The following is a 10,407-nucleotide window of genomic DNA, read 5'->3' as shown; positions in this document are numbered from 1 at the left end:
AGTAATATTATAGCTTAGTAAAATATTAAAATATTTTAGGTGGGGGCGGTTAGGCAGCACAGTGTATAGAGCACCAGCCCTGGAATCAGGAGTACCTGAGTTCAAATCCAGCCTCAGACACTTAATAATTACCTAGCTGTGTGGCCTTGGGCAAGCCACTTAATCCCATTGCCTTGCAAAAAACCCTAAAAAAATATTTTAGGTGAGTCCTTGACTTGCCTATGAATTGGATTTAAAGGAGTTAGATTTGTAGTTGTCAGTCTCATTCTCTTTTCCAGAGAAATCAAAATTTAGTGGTAAAACAAAACAAAAATTTCTGATATTCCAGGATTAAGTGGATGACTTTGGTGTCTGATGTCTGACCAAGCTTTAAGTGCTCCATCCTCAGTTTCTGCTTCAGTCACCTTCAGGTCCCATTGGAACAAATTGCTCTCATCAACCTATGCCACTGGGGGTAGGTTCCATATGCTTGAAGTAGACCTCCTGCTACCTCATCAACAGGTTCAAGGACTCACTCTCAATCTGGTTTGATCAAGGTGTGGCCACTGTGCATGCTATAACTTCTTGGAGCCACAAGTGAGAATTGGGTGGATAGCAAAGGTGGATGAGCAGTCCTTTTAATGGCTCAGCAATTCCTCACATCAGAGGGACTAATTCTTCCTGAATGCTCCATATATCCCTTCTCTTAGTTATAGCTCTAGAAAAGACCATCCTCCTCAGACCTCATATAGCTCATTGTTTATAGACATTGATAAACATTTAATAATATACTAGATAGCAATCTGGGTTTCTGTTGTCCCTCTATTGAACTGTGTCTATCTTGTTTAAACTTTTTACTTCCTTTGTAATTAGTACAATGCCTTGTACAAAGTAGGAAGTTAAAAATGACTTGATATATTTTATAGCTCTATAATTTTCCACAAACAATTGTTGAATGAATGGAAAAAATCTACTTAGTAGATGTTCTTTCCTACCTAGTGGGAGAAATCTGCTTTTTAATATAATATAAGACCTCAGGGACTAAAAGAATTTACTAAAAATGTATCCTAGGAAAAGACATTGCAACAGATGATTTTTTTTAAAAAAATAATATAATTTTAGGTCTAAAACCTTAGAAACATCAAACAATTGAATCCTTTTAGTTCCACATTTATTCAGTTAATATATATTTAAAACACTGGAAATTTATTTTCTCCAAAAGTGAAACATTTCTTTTATTTTTTTAATATAATTTTATTAAACAGAGAAATTCTACTTGAATATCAGAGGGCATGCATTTAGAACTTTGTATTTATAAATGAACTGTGACATGGAGACCAAGGTCACACACAAATTTAACCTCAATGTGGACAAAGAAATTTATGTTTCATGGCCACAAATTATATTGTTAACTTCTTTCACTAATACTGCAAGAAGGAATCCAGAACTAATTCACACAATGCCATCAACAAGATGGTAGTGGAGACACTTAAAAAATATTGGTACAACTGACCATAGATAAATAATATCACTTTTGTTTAGGGAAGACAGAAAATAATGACTATTCCTTGCTGAGCATGTCTTACTACTGCAATACTGGATTTAGGGAACCATACGGCCAAGCTTGACCTTTGAGTGATTTTCCTTTATTTTTGTCCAGAGAATAAAAGGCTGTGAAAATAGTGAGAATATTAATTAGTAGGGAATCTCAATATATGTATATTCACAGACAAAGACATCTATAAATCATGACTTAACCAAGGCTGTTTTGAAGATTCCAATACTCTTGAAATTCTCAGAAGCAAAGATAAATGAATATTGTTATTAATTTGAGCTTTACTAGATATTTTATTCCTGATAGAATTTAAACTGACACAAAGCATTTAAATGACACAGAAAGAGTGTTTAGGAACTTAAATGAAGATAAACTGTGATTGCTGTTCCTTAGAACGATTAGTCTTATAATTACTTAAGGAGAGATTTTCTATGCTAAGTAAGTGACAAGGCATATTTAGAGAAAGAGATGCTTCTGTTTATCAGTATTTTATTAATTCTTCTTCCTACCAGCTTCAAACCTGCTGTCATTTTATTTTTCTTTTTTCATAAAATAGAGCACTCATTTTTATGTTTAATCCTATACAAATTGAGGATTATTTAAGATAACGTTTGGCAAATGCTCCTGATGCATTGGCATGAAACAAGAACAATAAGAATGTTAGGAATGAAAATGTACCATATTAATAGCTGTACAAGTTTCTACTGCTCTAAATAAAGTAAAAACCAACATGGGAACAAAAACATAAATTAAAAAAATAAACCAAAGGAATTATAGTTATCCCTTTCACAGTGAAGGGATGAGGGGCATTTCCCAACATATGGAAAATTCATGTAAAATATTTTGACCCTTCTTTTGGACCAGAGAAGTCTGAACTTTTTTTTCTTTTTCTTTTTATGGGGTATTTATCTTATTGTAGAATCTGGGTTAACTGTAATAGGATATATTATATATTACTAAACATATATATATATATATATATATATATATATATATATATACACATATATACATATATTTTTAGGTTTTTTGCAAGGTAGTGGGGTTAAGTGGCTTGTCCAAGGCCACACAGCTAGGTAATTATTGTCCGAGACTGGATTTGAACCCAGGTACTCCTGACTCCAGGGCCGGTGCTTTATCCACTGCGCCACCTAGTTCCCCCTAAACATATATTTTATGCATTTCTGAATTTCTAAACTTTTTCTGCATCTTCTAGCCTTCAGGTCGGATGTGACTTTTATAAACCCCCCCCCCCCATTTCCATTTAATTTCTCATGTTGATCCACGATATATAGAAACCATTATGGAGAAAATCATGATGTGGAAGAGATAACTAATACAAATGAAGCTTAATTTCAAGACATCTAACTACAAAAATTAAATAGATGTCAAGTTCTGTATGATTCAGACTCCAAATTCTGACAAGGAAGTGATCAATTAATCAGTAAACATTTATTGTGTACTGTGTGCCAGTCAGTTAAGCTAGATGATGTAGTAGATTGAGTGTTAAACCCAAAGTAAGGAAGATTCATCTTCATAAATTCAAATCTGACTTCAGACACTTCCTAGTTGTGTGACCTTGGGCAAGTTATTTAACCCTGTTTGCCTCAGTTTTCTCATTTGTAAAATGAGTTGGAGAAGGGAATAGCAAAAAAACTCAATATCTGTGCCAAGAAAATCCCAAATGAGGTCATGAAGAGTCAAACATGACTGAAACAACTGAATAACAACAAATGTGCCAGACGCTATGCTAAGCAGTGGGTGTAGAAAAAGAAGCAAAAGATAGTCTATCCTCAGGAAGCTTACAATCTAATGAGGGAGAAAGAGGCAAACAGATATAGACACTGCAAGGTATATGCAGGATGATGATGTTTGTCCTTCATTCTTGAAGAAGACCGTGACATCAGGGGAGGTGATGCCCTGACAAGCAAAGGAACTGGATTTGAATGAGGAGGGGCTGTGCTAAGTCACAAACCTCACTCCCTCCTCCAGTGTCATTTGGGTTCATTGGCCAGATATGAATCAGGATGCCTGGAGTTAGTTCTGCACATAAAGCAATTAGGATTAAGTGACTTGCCCAAGGTCACACAACTTGTAAGTGACAAGTTTCTGAGGCTGGAATCAAACTCCTGTCCTCCTGAACCCCAGACCAGTGCTCTATCCATTGCACACCTAGCTGCCCTGTGCAGGATAAATAGGAAATAATCACTTGAAAGAAATTGCTAGAATTTAAAAAGGGTTGAGAAAGACATTCTGTAGAAGAAGGAATTTTATTTGGGATTTTAAGGAAGTCAGGAAGGTCAGTAGATGGAGGGGAGGAGTGAGAGACTTTCACCCATGTCAGATAGCCAGAGACAATGCCCAAAGCTGTGAAATGAAATGTCTTGTTCATAGAATAGCCAAGAGACCAGTGTCAACTGGGTCAAAGAATACATTTTGGGGAATAAGGTATAAGAAGGCTGGAAAAAGTAGGAGGCAAAGGCTTTGAATCTCAAACTGAGCGTTTTGTAATTGCTCCTGGAGGCAATAGAATTTTTTGAGTGGTAGGTGGGGGTGACATGATTAGACTTCAGGCTGGCTGATGCACCAGAAAGCTATTGCAATAATCAAGATATGAGTTGATAAGAGTTTATATTCAAGGAATGAGTTGATAAGAGATATTGCAAAGTTTAAATCATCAGGCTTTTGCAACACTTTGGATACAGGAATGACCTGAGGTGGTGGGAGATAGTGAGGAGACCAGAATGTTTACTAAGCTGTGAGCCTGAAGAACTGGAAAAGTGATGATGCTTTCTTTAGTACTAGGGAGGTAGGAGGTGGGGAATGTTTGAAAGGGAAAGATGAGTTCTGTTTTGTTTTAAGATGGTTGTTGGACATCCAACTCAACATGCTCAGAAGTTTGAGACCTGAGATTGGAAGTCTGTTGTGCATTTGGGTCAGTAGAGGTAGATTAGAGAATAATCATCACAGAGATGATAATTAAATTCATGGGAGATCATCAAGTGAAGTACCATAGAGGAATAAATGTAGAAGTTCCAAGATATAACCCCAAAGGACACCTACATTTAGAGAATTTAGCAAAGAGGATGAAGACCTAGCAAAGAAGATAGAGGAGTAGATAGGATAGATAGGAGGAAAACTAGAAAAAGTGATATCCTGAAAACCTAGAGAAATGAGATCATTGAGGAGTGATTATGAGGGTCAAAGTCACTAGAGTGTTTAAAGGAATGAAGACTGAGAAGAGGCCATTGGATTTGGCAACTAAGAAAGTAACTTTGAAGAAATGTGAATGGAGTGATAAGATTGGAAGCCAGATTGTAAGGGGTTAAAAAGAGAGTGAGAGGAGAGAAAACCTTTTCTAGGAGTTTGACTTTAAAGTACAGAAGAGAGATATAGGACTATAGTTTGCAGAGATGAAAAGATAAAGTGAGGGTTTATCAGGATAGAAGAGTCAGGCATGTTTGTAGGCAGTAGGAAGAGGGAGAGGGAAGAGATTGAAAATATAGATAACAGAGGGGACAGTCTTTTGGAGGAGACCTGATAGAATGGAATCATTTGAACAAGTAGAAGAGTGAATCTTTTGTAAAGAGTCAAGACCATTTCATCATGTGAAATAGAAATGAAGGAGCAAAAATGGAAGAAGAGGGGTGGCTAGGTGGTGCAGTGGGTAGACCACCGGCCCTGGAGTGAGGAATACCTGAGTTCAAATCTGGCCTCAGACACTTAATTACCTAGCTGTGTGGCCTTGGGCAAGCCACTTAACCCTATTTGCCTTCCAAAAACCCTTAAAAAATGGAAGAAGGTACCTAAGTGATATGGGATGAAGAGGAAGACAGAAAAAGAGGGAGTTCATGACAAATGGTCTTATTTTTTCTATAAGGTATGAAACAAGGTTCTCAACTGGAGGGGAGTGAGAAGAAGGGAAGCCCATGGAGATTTAGAAAAGTCACTGAAGGGACTTTGATAAAGGAGATATAGTAGGATACCTAGCATCAGTGTGGGCCCTGTTAAGATTATATAAAATAAATTTGTAGTGGACCCAGGAATGGTTGCATGAGTTTTTCCACTTTCATTCAGCAGCATGTTTATGGTTGTGAAGGAGATGAGAGAGTCAAGGATGAGGCTAGTCTGGTCATAATTGGTGATGTGATAAAGGACTGCATGCAAGAGAGGGCAATGTAGTATTGTAGCATTGAATTGATTCACCACAACACCAATATGGGAAGAGGAAAGAATGGCTAATGCAGGGGAAATGGTTTGAAGAGAAGTGAAGGATCAAAGGATTGGAAGTCATGATGTGGATGAAGAGTAAGGTTATATAAGGAAAGGCAGAGGTAGAGATGAAATGGCAATAGATTATGACTGGATAAGGGAATTTCAGAAATTTTGGACATGGAGGTGAGATTTTATGAGTGATGGCAAGATCAAGAGTATTTTTGTATGTGGCTTATGTAAGGGTGGTAGAGTAATTTGTGGGAGGTGCGTAGTTTGAGGAACTGAATGATTAGATTGAGGAATTAGAATGATTAGAGAGAGAATATTTGAAGTCCCCTATTATGGGGTAGGAGTTGGGGAGGAGAAAAAAATTTTAAGCCAGGTATCAAAGTCATTGAGGAAAGACACGGGTATCTGTGGACAACTATCAGAATTTTGATTGAATAGTAGATATGAATAACATGAATCTTCTATTGAGCGATAGGAGAAAGGGATATACTTGGAAGTAACCTATATTTACTACTGCTTACTCCCCCCCCCCCCCAATCATTAATAGTGATTGAAACAAATGACTTCCCAAAACAAAACTTTTGAACTGGTTTCAGTTCATTATGAACTGAAGCTAAAAAGACATTTGGTGTCTCTTTATATATAGAGGCATCTTCAACCATTATGTTAAATGAAGACTGCACTGGCATTAGTAGCAGTCCTCAGGTGACCTGGGGAAGTTCAGTTATTCACTTTGAGAGTCAATTTTCCAATCTGTTTAAGAGGGTGGCAATCCTGACTCAACTTCTGGTGAGAAAGAACTAATTAGTTACTATGAGATTTCTTGGCATCCTGCAGTTCATTATGAAGACCTTCACATTTCCATATGAAGGAAGTTTAGAGAAGTGGTTTGGAGAAAACTCAAATGGGAAACAGAGTCCATAAATCCATACATAAGGATCCCAGAAGGAAGCATATTGATTTAGTTTTAAAATGTAGCATTTTCAATGTTTTTGTTTATTTTGTTAATTATTTCCCAACTACATTTTACTTAGATTCAGTGCTTGGGAATAGCAAGAACATGAGGGCCACTGGACCTGTATTTAACACCTCTGGTTTAGAGTTTTGAGTATGAAATTGGAATTGGGAGTTCCATACTTGGGTTTGCATCCTATTGTGTGCAATTATTAACATTGTGACTCTGGCTGACTTCAGCAATGATTTTTTTGCCATTAAAAAGAAGATAATAATGCTTGAAATATTTTTCTCACAGAGTTGCTATGAAGATTAAATAATAACCATACCTTGTATATAAAGGACTTTTCAAACCTTTTAAGCACTACTTTAAAGTGACATTTTTCACCTTACCACCCTCTTTCATTCAAAGTATATAATTTCATAAATGGCACACTTGACAACAGATTTACAGCTTTTTTCCTTTACACTGTCCAAATAAACATATAATTTTTTTATTTCCTTAAGAAGTCTGGCTTAATTTTATATATTTGAAACCCAAATACAGTTTAGTGGAAGGGGAATAGCTCTGATTTTTTAGAGGATCTGAATTCCTTCACATGACTCTGCTACCTAATATCTGTGTGATCTTGGACAAGTTACTTAACCTCTCTGGTCTTCATCTGTGAAAAAGAGAAAGTTAGGTTAGATGATATCTAATGTTCTCTCCAGGTCTAAATCCTATGAAAAATTGTATTTGGAATGATTTTATTTTCCCCTGACTTCCATTTTAATTTCAGATTAACCATCTTGTATGCAAAGTTTGAGTCTGATATTGAATAAAAATCATGACTTAGTATAATGAGTTAGTGACCAGACCACTTAGGAATAGAGCACTGGGCCTATAGTTAGGAAAACCTGGGTCCAAAACCAGACTCAGACACTTACTGTATGACTTTGGACAAGTCGCTTAATCTCTGTTGCCTAAGAGGCAGCTAGGCTCAATGGATAGAGTGTTTTGGCTGGAGTCAAGATGTTTGTTGTTGTTGAGCCATTTCACTTGTGTCCAAATCTTTGCTAGGGTTTTCTTGGTAAAGAAAGTGGAATTTTTTTTCTAGATCATTTTACAGAGAAGGTATTGAGGCAAAGAGGGTTATATGATTTGCACAGGGTCTCACAGCTAATAATCTGTCTAATCTAAAGACATATTTGATTTCAGGAAGATGAATCTGCCTTATTCTAGTCCCACAGTCTATCCACTGTGCCATCTAGCTGCCCTGGATTCAGGAAGCACCAAGTTCAAATTTAACCCCAGACACTTACTAGCTCTGTAACCTTGGGCATGTACCCCATTACATAAGAATCCAAGTTTTTATTTTTAAAAAGCATCTTGCTTTAACAATGTGAAAGTTTTATGTATTTCATTCTCAGAAGTGACCCCTTCAACAAAAGTTAATGAAATGCAGAATTTGCAATTGAGTGCTATTATATTAAAATTCAGCAGATTATTTCTATTTCTTATTTACTCTGCAAGATTTAGTAGTCCAGTTATTTCATTAAACCTTTTGAGTAGCACAGCTCCATTACCACAGTCAAATACTCTGAAGAGAATTCACCAATTCAGTGGATCCATATTGTATTTTATTTATATAATGCTCAATGTTGAAGGGAACTATCTCTTTAATAAAGCATATAGTTATGAGTCTTCATGCGAATTTAATGCTACAGGTAGCTTACAGTTGTCTGATACTTCATACTTTTTGAAAAATTCTTATTTTAAATTTATGGCTAAAAATTGTTACATTTAACGGTTTAGACTATTACGTTTAACTTAGAAAATACTGTTATCTTTTTATGTAATTTTGCTATCTCTTATACTTTATTTTTCTTCCTTAAGGATATGATTTCTTTCTCATCACATTCAACTTAGATCAATGTATACCATGGAAACAATGTAAAGACTAACAGACTGATTAGATGAAAAATTATAAAACTCAAAATAAAATCTTTCTTGAATGACAAGAAAGCATTTAACAGTTTAGAATGTACAAAATATAAAAGCAAAGAATGTTTCTGGAATTTGAAAGTTTTTATTTTTCATCTTTTTCATTCATACATTAACTTTAAGCCATAAAACATAATAAACATAGAATAATATTTAGGTTGAAAATTTAGAAATGCTGATCAAACTTGATTTTCTTGAAGATATCGGGAATCTATCATGCCTCTTTATTTTAAAAACTTAGTCCTTTCTCAGCTCTAGGATTTTCATTTTATATATTACTTTATCCTGTGTCACTTAGACACTTACAATGACATGTTTAGACAAGTCTCAAGAAATATCTTATTCAGTTGTTTTACAAAGATCCATTATTCTACATATGCCTAGAATTTTGTGATGTTAGTGGTTGAGGAGTAATATTGTCAAAACTTTCTGTAGCAAATTTCATGTTGTCATGGAAAAAAAGTTCATTTCATTATAGGATTCATTTTATCATATCAGAAATCCACACATCCTTTCACTGATTTATGAGTATGATGTATGTATCAGTTTACAATATATTCAGACAACTTCAATAACAAAACTATTCATGTGAATTTTATTACCTTTGGAATTTTCTAAATCTGATCTTGTGTTGTATATTTTCTGTAGAAGATGGAATTTTAGTTGGGACTTGTAGAAAGCCAGGGAAGTTGGTAGGTAGGTATAAGGAGGAAGAGCAGTTCAGGTCAACAGAGAAAATATCTGTGCTCACAAGATGGAGTGTTTGTAGAATAAAAGGAGACCAGTGACAATGAAAAAAAGAATAAGGTTAAGGTAGTAAGGTGTAAGAAGATGGGAAAGGGGGAGATGAAGAAGAATTTGCAAGTCAAAAAAGAGGATTTGGGGGGGGGGTCTTGTAGGCCATTGGGAGTCATTTGAGTTTAGCAAGTTGGGGGAAAGGGATGTGTGTGTGTGTGTGTGTGTGTGTGTGTGTGTGTGTGACATGGTTGGACCTGTACTTTAGGAAAATCACTAGTGATGGATTGGAATGAAGAAAGGATTGAGGTATGTAGATCCACTAGAAGGCTACTGTAATTTTGCAATAAGGGTGATATGGGATGTTCAGGAAGCACTAGTCCCTTTTATATCAGAGTTTGCCGAGCCCTTTTCATGACTACTCATCCACCTGTGATGTTCATCTGTCACTCAGCTTTCACCTGTGTCTACAGGAAGCTGCGCATTTAGTGGTCACATCCTAGTAAAGCCATCTAGGCAGATGGGGCTAAACCAGATTGAGGGTAATCAAGAGACCTTGAACCTGTCAGTGAGGTAGGGAGGTGTCTATTCTAAGCATGTGAAGATTACTCCCAGTGGAATGGGCAGTTGAGAACAATTTATTCCAATGGGCCATGAACGTGATTGAAGTAGGACCTGTGAAGTGTTTAAAGTTTGGCGAAACATTAAATTTGCTAACGTCATTTCCTGCATCCAGAACCATCTCCAGCCATCTTGACCTTTGTCTTGCTATTAGACTTTGATGACTCTGGAAGAGGCAGTGAGACTAAGGACTTTGTGTAACTCTGCTTCACTTAAATCCAATTCTTGCACAAGTCAAACTAGAACCCCATGATGAAATTGGTCCTATTCAAATATGAAGATCAACAACTAAAACAAGGCTTCCTGATTAGACAAGCATTCTGCTAAATAATGATTGCCACTCACTTTTGTCACC

General features: G+C 36.1%; 1 long non-coding RNA gene across 4 annotated transcripts in view; it reads left to right on the top strand.

Moving 5' to 3' along the window:
* The first annotated feature begins 5,731 nt into the window (after nucleotides 1–5,731).
* The window catches only part of LOC141520341 (uncharacterized), a 55,541-nt gene continuing 50,865 nt past the window's right edge, over nucleotides 5,732–10,407 (top strand). For all 4 annotated transcript variants that reach the window (XR_012477588.1, XR_012477590.1, XR_012477595.1 and 1 more), the window contains exon 1: nucleotides 5,732–5,932. This is a non-coding gene — a long non-coding RNA (uncharacterized LOC141520341). The remainder of the gene's footprint in view (nucleotides 5,933–10,407) is intronic.

This window comes from Macrotis lagotis, chromosome 1 (genome assembly GCF_037893015.1).
Source record: "Macrotis lagotis isolate mMagLag1 chromosome 1, bilby.v1.9.chrom.fasta, whole genome shotgun sequence".
In the NCBI taxonomy this organism is placed as follows: Eukaryota; Metazoa; Chordata; class Mammalia; order Peramelemorphia; family Peramelidae; genus Macrotis; species Macrotis lagotis.
Note: the sequence above shows the minus strand (reverse complement) of the source record. Positions and strands in the feature narration are given on the sequence as shown.